The sequence below is a fragment of the Trichechus manatus genome, unplaced genomic scaffold (genome assembly GCF_000243295.1).
Source record: "Trichechus manatus latirostris isolate Lorelei unplaced genomic scaffold, TriManLat1.0 scaffold00079, whole genome shotgun sequence".
Taxonomy (NCBI): domain Eukaryota; kingdom Metazoa; phylum Chordata; class Mammalia; order Sirenia; family Trichechidae; genus Trichechus; species Trichechus manatus.
In genome coordinates, this window is record NW_004444015.1 from 1,546,199 (window position 1) to 1,555,609 (window position 9,411).

The following is a 9,411-nucleotide window of genomic DNA, read 5'->3' on the forward strand; positions in this document are numbered from 1 at the left end:
CACCGCCGCCTGCGCTCGCCGTCGGCTCGCCGCCCGCTCCAAAGCGGCCCCTCACCGGAAGTGAAACCGAAACGGAGCCGAGCGCCTGACTGAGGCCGAACGCTGAACGCCGGGCCGCTCCGCGTGTAAACAGTGAAGCCGCGTCACGTGACCCGCGCCGCCCCTCCCCCCGCGGGCTCGGCCTCCCGGCCCCGCCCTTTCCTTCCGCGCGGACCCCGGAGCGCGCGCATGCGCGCTTTGGGAAACCGAGTGGGGTGCCAGGCCGACGCTGGGCGCGCTGGCTTGGCGTGAGCGGGGGATGACGGAGCGCGGGAAGGCGGGAAGGGCGGCGATGTGTCGCGCCGCTTCGCTTCGTCCACCGATGACCAGGGCGCCTGTCTCTGGAGCGGGGTGAGAGGAGGCGTGGGAAAGGACCTCCCGTAGCGATCGCCTGCGTTCAGTCATCTGAGGCCAGGCTGCCCGCGGTGGGAGGTGGTGTTTTATTTTGTTTTTGTTTTTTTTAAAGCAGAGCGGAGGCTTGTTGAGCTGGGGGTGGAGTGGGGGATAAGGATAGAGGTGAGTTCGATTGGAGGAGACTTTAGCAACAGTGGCAACCCGTTCACCCAGGCTTGTGTGACCCTTAGAGGCAGACAGGTAGAGGAGTGCCCACCCCCAACATGCCATTCTAGACAGAGCGGGAGATAACATCCCAAGTCCCGTGAGGGGCAATGGATTGTGTTGGCATCTCTGGAAATTTTAGCTTTTCCTCAGACCCAGGAATGACCACATGTTCCCTTCCCGTCAATTCAGTTTCATACTTTTACTTGATATAAGTATTAAAAAAAGTTAAGCACTTGTTAATTTCTCTACAGTTCATATCTGCCCCTTATGTATGCCATCCTGTACCAAGAGAGTGGGTGGCCGTGTATGTAGCAGGCAAGCGATCTGTCTACAGGGGCCTTGCACGACCCGTTCCTTACAACTCACTCGCTTTTCTCTCTGCAGTAAACAAAACCCAAGTCTATGTTATTCCTGTCTCTGCACCATGCTGTATCCGCCTGGGCCCGTGTTCCCTTTGTCTGCAACGCTTGTATTCAACTGAAAAGTTTATTGAGTGCCTACCATGTGCCATAGCTCATAGTGACCCTATAGGACAGAGTAGAACTGCCCCATAGAGTTTCCAAGGAGGGCTGGTGGATTTGAACTGCTGACCTTTTGATTAGTAGCCCAACGCTTAACCGCTGCACCTATAGGGTTGCTGTGAGTTGGAATCAGTTGGACCGCCATGGTTTTGGTTTTTTGTTTACCATGTGCCAAAGGAGCCCTGGTGGTGCAACCTTAAGCACTAGGCTGCTACCTAAAATGTTAGCGGCTCACACCCACTTGGTGGTTCGACTCTTCAGGAGAACGACCTGATGATCAGTTCTTGTAAGGATTACAGTCAAAACCCTATGGGGCAGTTCTGCTTGGTTACATGGGGTTGCTGTGAGTCAAAATTGACTGGAGGGCACGTAACAACAATAACCATGTGCCAAGCACTGTGCTGGCAATACACTGGTGAACAAAAACAAAACTGCCAACATTGAACTTGAAACCTAGAGTACTAAAAACCAAAAACCAAACTGGTTGCCACTGAGGGGACTGCAACTCATGGCAGCCCCATGTGTTGCAGAGTAGAACTGTGTTCCATAGAGTTCTCAAGGCTGTGACCTTTTGGAAGCAAATTTCCAGGCTTTTCTTCCATGGGGAGCCCTGGTAGCGCAGTGGTTAAGAGCTTGGCCACAAACCAAAAGGTTAGCAGTTCGAATCCACCAGTCACTCCTTGGAAACCCTATGGGGCAGTTCTACTCTGTCCTCTAGGGTTGCTATGAGTCAGAATCGACTGGACGGCAACGAGTTTTGGTTTGCGTTCTTCCGTGGCACCTTTGGATGGATTTGAATTGCTAACCTTTCGATTAGTAGTCAAGCACATTACCATTGATGGACATAAATCAAATTGTCCGAAAAGTAAACGTGGAGTTGCAACTGTGGTAAGGGCTATGAAGAATAACCAAACAAACAAACAAAAAAGCCATTGCTGTCAAATAAGTGCACCTATAATGAGGTGACATGACCCAGTCTGGGGTGAGGAGGGTGTGGTTGGGGAAGGGGAAATGACTCCCCTGGAATGTGAGGGGTGAGTGTTAACTGGTAGATGGGTGGCACTGAGTTGGGGTAAGTGGGGTAAATGTCCCAGACGGATGCCCCAGAATGAGAGGTGTTGTTGGGGCCCGGTTCCTTCCCACACCACCCCCAGCAGTAGCATCAGAGCTGGTGGAGTTCTAGCTTTAAGGCAGCGGCTCTGAGGCCACACTCCTTGAGGCCTTAGTAAACAGGAATGACCCCTTGGACTAGAAGAGTCTCTGGAGGAGTCACAAGACGCGAAGACTCCAGTAGAGAATCTCACCACAGGCTGGACTAGAGCAGAGTATTAGCTTAATCCCAATGTAGATTAGAATGATTATACCTTCCACGTGTAGAGTGTTGCTCAGTTTACCCAGTGCTTTCGAGATATCAGCCCTTCACAACCACCTTTACTACAAGCCACATGCTTCCTGTCCCCCAGCAATACCCTTCCCTTAACACCATCAGCTGGATTTCTATGAGCTAATTATTTTACCTCAGGTGCAGAGAGTGGAGTTAATTTTGCACCTCAGTTCTCAGCACATTGTCATCACGAGTCCCTTCAAGGCCCCTCTCGTGTTTGTTATTTTATATTGTTTATATTAATATTATTTTTCTCATCTCCCTAAATCCCTATTCTCATTCTTCTGGGCACCCATTGCAATTCGTTTGCTATGATACTTGATAATTTAAGACACACAGTATTTTCTATATGCCTTTTACACTTACAGAAATGTTATTGGACTGTAAATCTCTGGTTCCCACTTTTCTCACTCAACACTATGTTTTTGAGCCATCTCCACATTGGCTGGGTGTACACCTAGGTTGTTGCTTCTACCTGCTGCTGAGTATTCCATAGATTTGACTTATACATTTCCCTGGTGATGAGCATTTAGGTTACTACCAACTCCCCAGTGCCACACTGTGATGAAGTCTTGTGAATGCCTTCAGGAACCTTTGGGGACATTTCTTGTGTGTTCTTGTAGAACTTTGTACAAACAGCCTGCTTCCTCATCACACTGCTTGGCATAAATCAAGGACTCAGTAAATGTTGAATAGCTCAACTGTGATGGTGAAATGTACTGGAATTGCTTGTTTATATTTCTGTTTCTCTCAATGGACTGTGAGTTTCTTCAGGACAGGAAAGATGTCTTATTTATCTTCGTGTCTCTGGCACATTAAAGTAGTTGGTTCCAATAAATATTCAATGAATGAATAAATGCTTATACCTAAATGTACTGTGACTTAGTCTTGCCCACTTGCCTCTGTGTCTCAGCCTCACTCTGATCTCTAGTTCTTGAAATTTCCTTTCAAGATAAAAACCAGTTGCTTTCAAGATAGCCCAACTGAATTCAGACACTGGGCTAAGCCCTGCCCCGAGTCTGCTTCTCCCATATTCTCCCTTCTCACGGTTAATGGCAAACCCCTCCTCCCAGTGAGTAGCTCAGGCCTAAAACGGAGTCCTTTTGGACTCTCTTTCTCTTACACTCTGCAGATGCAAATCCATCAGCAAATCTTTTCAGAGTCCAGAACCTATTTTACACCACTTCCACTGCTAAAACCCTGGTCCAAGCCCCATGCTCTCTCACCTGGGTTACTGCAGTAACCTCCTCACTGGTCTCCCTGCAGCCACTCTTGTCCTCCTCTGTCTATTCTCAACACAGAAGACAGAGTGACCCTGTTCAAGTGTCCATCAAGTCACTCTGGCACTCAAAGCCCTCCAGTCATTCCAAAATCGCTCAGAGTAAACGGCAAAAAACCCTCCAATGATCCCTGAATAGCTCAGAGTAAAAGGCAAAGTCTTTATTTATTCTGGCCTCCGTTCTCTACACCCTCTGACCTTTGTTACTTCCTGTATCTCGCCTTCTACCCTTCCATTCCATACCCTCTCCTTTCCAGCTGTTTCTTGAATACACCAGGCAGGCTCTGTCTCCCCTCACTAGAATGTGAGCTCCATTAAAACAGTGTTTTCTTCACTGCTGTGTCCCCAGCACCTAGCACAGTGTCTGGAACATAAGTAAGTGCTTACTAAATATTTATCGAGGGCATGAATGAATGAGTGTTGCGGAGCTGGTTTGGGTCAAGTCGGCTCCCATGCCTATATTTATCCGATATTGGAATGATGCTTCAGCTCTTCTGGCTCTGCCTTGGCCCCTAGCTTCCATGAAATTGCTGCCAGTTGGCTTTGCATTGGTTTATTCTGTGTTATTTCCTGCTCCTTCGCAATTCTAGCCCTCGAGTCTTTGTTCATGCTGTAATCCCAGCGGGAAATGCCCTCTGCCCTTCCCAACTCTAGAAGTCCTATGTACCCTTCAGGGCCCTGCTAAAGTCTCGCTTCTTTACTGACACTGTTCTGACAATCTCACCTCATCTTGACCTCTCCTTTGAACTACATATTAGAAAAAAAATTCATTAATAGATTTATTTTTAGAACAGTTTTAGATTTAGAGAAAAATCGAGCAGATGATACAGAGAATTCCCATATACTCCCACACCCCCCCCCCGCACACCCACAGTTTCCCCCTGTTATTAACATCCTGCATTCATGTGGTACATTTGTTATAATTGATAAACCGATATTGATGTATGATTACTGAGGTCCATAGTTTACATGAGGGCTCACTCTTAGTGTTGTACAGTTTTATGAGTTTTGACAAATGCATAATGTCATGTTTCCAGTATCATACAGAATAGTTTCACTGCCCTAAAAGTCCTGTGTGTGCGTCACCTATCATCCTTCCTTCCTTTCCGTGAACCCCTGACCACCACTAATCTTTTTACTGTCTCTATAGATTTGCCTTTGCCAGAATGTCATAGAGTTGGAATCATGCAGTGTGTAGCCTTTTCAGGCTGACTTCTTTCACTTAGAAATGTGCATTTAAGGTTCACCCATGTCTTTTCATGCCTTGATTGCTCATTTCCTTTTATTGTTGAATAATATTCCATTGTATGGATATACCACAGTTTGTTTATCCACTAACCTATTGAAGGACATCTTGGCTTCCAATTTGGGGGAATTATGAATAAAGCTGCTATAAACATTTACGTGCAAGTTTTTGTGTAGACATAAGTTTTCAACTCACTTGGATAAATACCAAAGAGTGCAATTGCTGCGTCATATGGTAAGAATATATTTAACTTTGTAGGGAACTGCCAGACTGTCTTGCAAAGTGGCTGTACCATGTTGTACTCCCACCAGCAATGAATGAGACTTCCAACCTCTACATCCTCACCAGCATTTGGTATTTGCAGAGTTTTTTGTTGTTGTTGTTTGTTTTGTTTTTAGCCATTCTGATAAGTCGTGCAGTGGTTAAGCACTCAGCTGCTAACCAAAAGGTCGGCGGTTCAAACCCACCAGCTGCTTCTCAGGAGAAAGGTGTGGCAATCTGCTTCTGGAAAGATTATGGTCTTGGAAACCCTATGGGACAGTTATAATCTGTCCTATAGGGTCACTATGAGTCAGAATCAACTCGAGAACAACAGATTTTTATGGAGTTAGAAGGCATGTAGTGGTATTTCATTATTGCTTTAATTTGCAATTCTGTAATGACATATGCTGAGCATCTTTGGATATGCTTATTTGTCATCCATATATCTTCTTTGGTGAGGTTCTGTTCAGTTCTTTTGCCCACTTTCTAATTGAGTTGTTTTCTTATTTTGACTCTTAAGAGTTCTTGTATAGTTTGGATTCAAATTCTTTATCAGATAGTGTTTTGCAAATAATTTCTCCCAGTCTATGGCTTGTCTTTTGATTGTCCTAACAGTGTCTTTTGTAGAACAGAAGTTTTTACGTTTAATGAAGTCTGACATCAATCTTTTCTATCACGGGTTGTGCTTTTGTCATTGTATCTAAAATGTCATGGCCAACCCCAAAGTCACCTAGATTTTCTCATATGTTATTTTCTGAAAACTTTATAGTTTTGCATTTTAATTTAGGTTTATGATCCATTTTGAGATAAGTTTTTGAAAGATGTAAGGTCAATGTCTAGATTCATATTTTTGCATGTGGATGGCCAGTTGTTCCAGCACCATTTGTTGAAAAGACTGTCCTTTCTCCGTTGAATTGCTTTTGCTCTGTTGTCAAGTATCACTCAACTATATTTGTGTGGGTATATTTCTGGGCTGTCTATTCTGTTCCATTGATCTGTCTATTCTTTCACCAATGCCATGCTGTCTTGATCACTCTATAGTAAGTCTTGAAGTTGGGTAATGTTAGTCCTCTTTGTTCTTCTTCTTCAGTGTTGTGTTGGCTACTCTGAATCTTTTGCCTTTACATATAAATATTAGAATCACTTTGTCAATATCCACAAAAAAATTTGCTGTGATTTTGACTGGGATTGCATTGAATCTGGAAATCAAGTTGGGAAGAATTGACATATTAGCAAAATTGAATCTTCCTATCCATAAACATGGAATATCTCTCCAATTATTTAGATCTTCTTTGATTTCTTTCATCAGAGTTTTGTAGTTTTTCTCACATATATCCTGCTCATATTTTTTTTTAGATTCATGCCTAAGTATTTCATTTTTGGGGGTATAAATGGTGATGTTATTGTAATTGTATGTAAATGGTATTGTTTTTAATTTCAAATTCCAATTGTTCATTGCAAATATGTAAATATCCCTATAAGCACCGCTTTCATTGCATCCCACAACTTTTGTAAGCTGTATTTTAATTTTTATTTAGTTCAAAGTAATTTTAAATTTCTCTTGAAGCTTCTTCTTTGATTCATATATTATTTAGAAGTGTGTTGTTTAATCTCCAAATATTTTTGTTTTTTCCAATTATCTTTCTTTTATTGATTTCTAATTTAATTCCATTGTGTTCTGTGAAAATATTTTGTATGATTTTTAATCTTTTAAAAATTTTAAGCTGTATTTAATGGCCCAGGATGCGGTCTATTTTGGTAAATGTTCCTTATGAGCTTGAGAAGAATGTGTAGTCTGCTGTTGTTGGATGAAGTCTTCTATAAATGTCAGTTAGATCCATATTTATAGCCCAAATATCACCAGTAACCCTACATAAGTAGAAGTATTTGTCTTCAAGGTGGTGGTTACATGTTCAAGATCTGTTTCATTGTGAAATTAACCACATTATTTTCTTTTTATCCACTGAGAACAAGTGAACACACAATCCGTGGCAGACACTAGGTTGGCTAACTCAACCTCCATTCCCAACCTCATTCTCCCTTACCCGTCTCTACTCTACATGCTGGAAAACCTAAGTATGCATGTTCCTAACCACCCCTGTAGCTAGGGTGGCCACGTGATACCGTTTTTGAAAATGAGATGTAAACCTGAGTTTCCCAAGAGGTTTCTGCAAAAGCTTTTGCTTTCTTGAGAAAAGGGATGAGCTTGGCTGATGTTTCCTTTTCCTCTGTAATCCCTGCCTTGATTGTGGATATACTGTAATGTCTAAAGCTAGGGAAACCGTGAAGGAATGGCCAAGAGAATCACAGTGGTATCAGTGAACTGATGCCAGCAGCTGCCTACCACTAAGCTGCTTGTGTGAGAAAAATAAACCTCTACTTGATTAGGCCTTTCTAAGTGGCTTTCCTGTAACCTGCAGGCGTATGCATTTCTAACTGATAGAGCACATAACCTACATGGAACCTGAGGTACAAAGCCAAGAAACCAGACTAGCAGATAAACACTAGGAAAACCAGGAATAAGCGCAGCTACAATGAAAGAGTTATGCTGAAATCCACCTATTCAAAGAACTAAAGCAAAGATTAGTCTCAGTGTTGTTGGATTACCACGGACTAGAGCTGTGTTGATTGCCGTTTGTTATATACATATGTTCCGTGAAATGCGAAGGGATGTTGACTCTGTGTAAGCTCCAAGTGCCAGCGGCCAGTAGCATGAGAAAGGGAAGTTTTCATGGAGGTGGGATTTGTAGCAGTCTCCACTGAAACTGACCGAAGGAGAGATTTCTAATGTTTTCTAAATTAGGGATTAGAGGTCCCTCCTTAGCCAGTCTTTTCAGGCAAGTTGCTTGATCTTCCTGTGCTTCAGTTTCCTTATCTGAAGAATGGGGATAATAGTAGTACACATCTCACAGGGGTAGTACACATCTCCTAGAGGTATTGAGAGCTTTTGATGAGATAATCCATGTAAAGAGCCTAACCGGTGTCTGTACACGGTACGTTCTGTGTCTGAGTTTCCTAGGGGTGCCATAGCACAACTGCCACACATGGTGGCTTTAAAAGCAGGAATTTATTTTCTCACAGTTCTAGAGGCTAGAAGTCCAAATCTGGGTCTCGACCACGTCAATTCTTTCTTTGTCAGTAACCCTGGAAGTTCTTTGTTGCCTTGGTGTTCCTTGGCTTGTAGGCGATCCTTGCATGTCATCTGTCTTTCCTCTGTGCGTGCCTCTGTGTCTATTCAGGTCTTCTTTTTACAACTCAGAAGGATTAGGTTTAGGATCCATCATACACTGATATGACCTTATCAACACATATTTGGGGGAGAGGGGGACACAACTCAATCCATAACATGTTGTGTCAATGATGTTAGAACTGGATTGAGGGCCTAGCCCTCTGCATGTATTGCCATTACCAGCCCCGAACCCATACCAAACTTTGCCTCACTCTGGGGGAGCAGCACATGTGACTGACTTGTTCTTCTCACATCAATGACTACAACAAGAAGGGCTCTTTGTATCAGGCAGAGGAATTTTTCGAAGCTGAGATGGACCTTGGTTTGGTCATTCATTTGCTTGATGAGCAGAGGTTTGGTGAAATTTTACCTAAAGGGCAATAAGCAAAGTCCTTCCTTTGAAGAAGTGTGTGTCTGCTTAGTAAGAATCATGATTAGAGTTCTTCCAGGAATCAACAAAGCTCGGAGCTCTGTATGTCCTTTTTGAAATGTGTGATATTGTCTATTTCCAATCTTCTGGCATTTTTTCTCATTTTCCCTGATTTCTCAACGAATAAGGGGTTCGTTTAATTTCTTTTTTAAAATCTCGTGTAACAAGAAGTCTTGAGTGTTGGGCTGGTATGGTGGCTCCTTCTGCATCCAAGGACAGTGAGTGTTCTGTCCTTGACGTGTGGTCTTGTCCTCATGCTTTCAAATTGATGGCCCCTTCTCCAGACCTTGAGTTTACATTTTAGGCAGGGAAGAGGGAGAAGAACAGAGCACAAAAGGTGCTTAACAGCTGCTCCCCCCCCTTTTTGGGAGGGGTCAGGAAAATAATAGCTCTGATAGCTCTCTCAGAAGCCCCATCCAGTAGACTTCTGTTTACATCTCATTGGCCAGGATGATGTTACA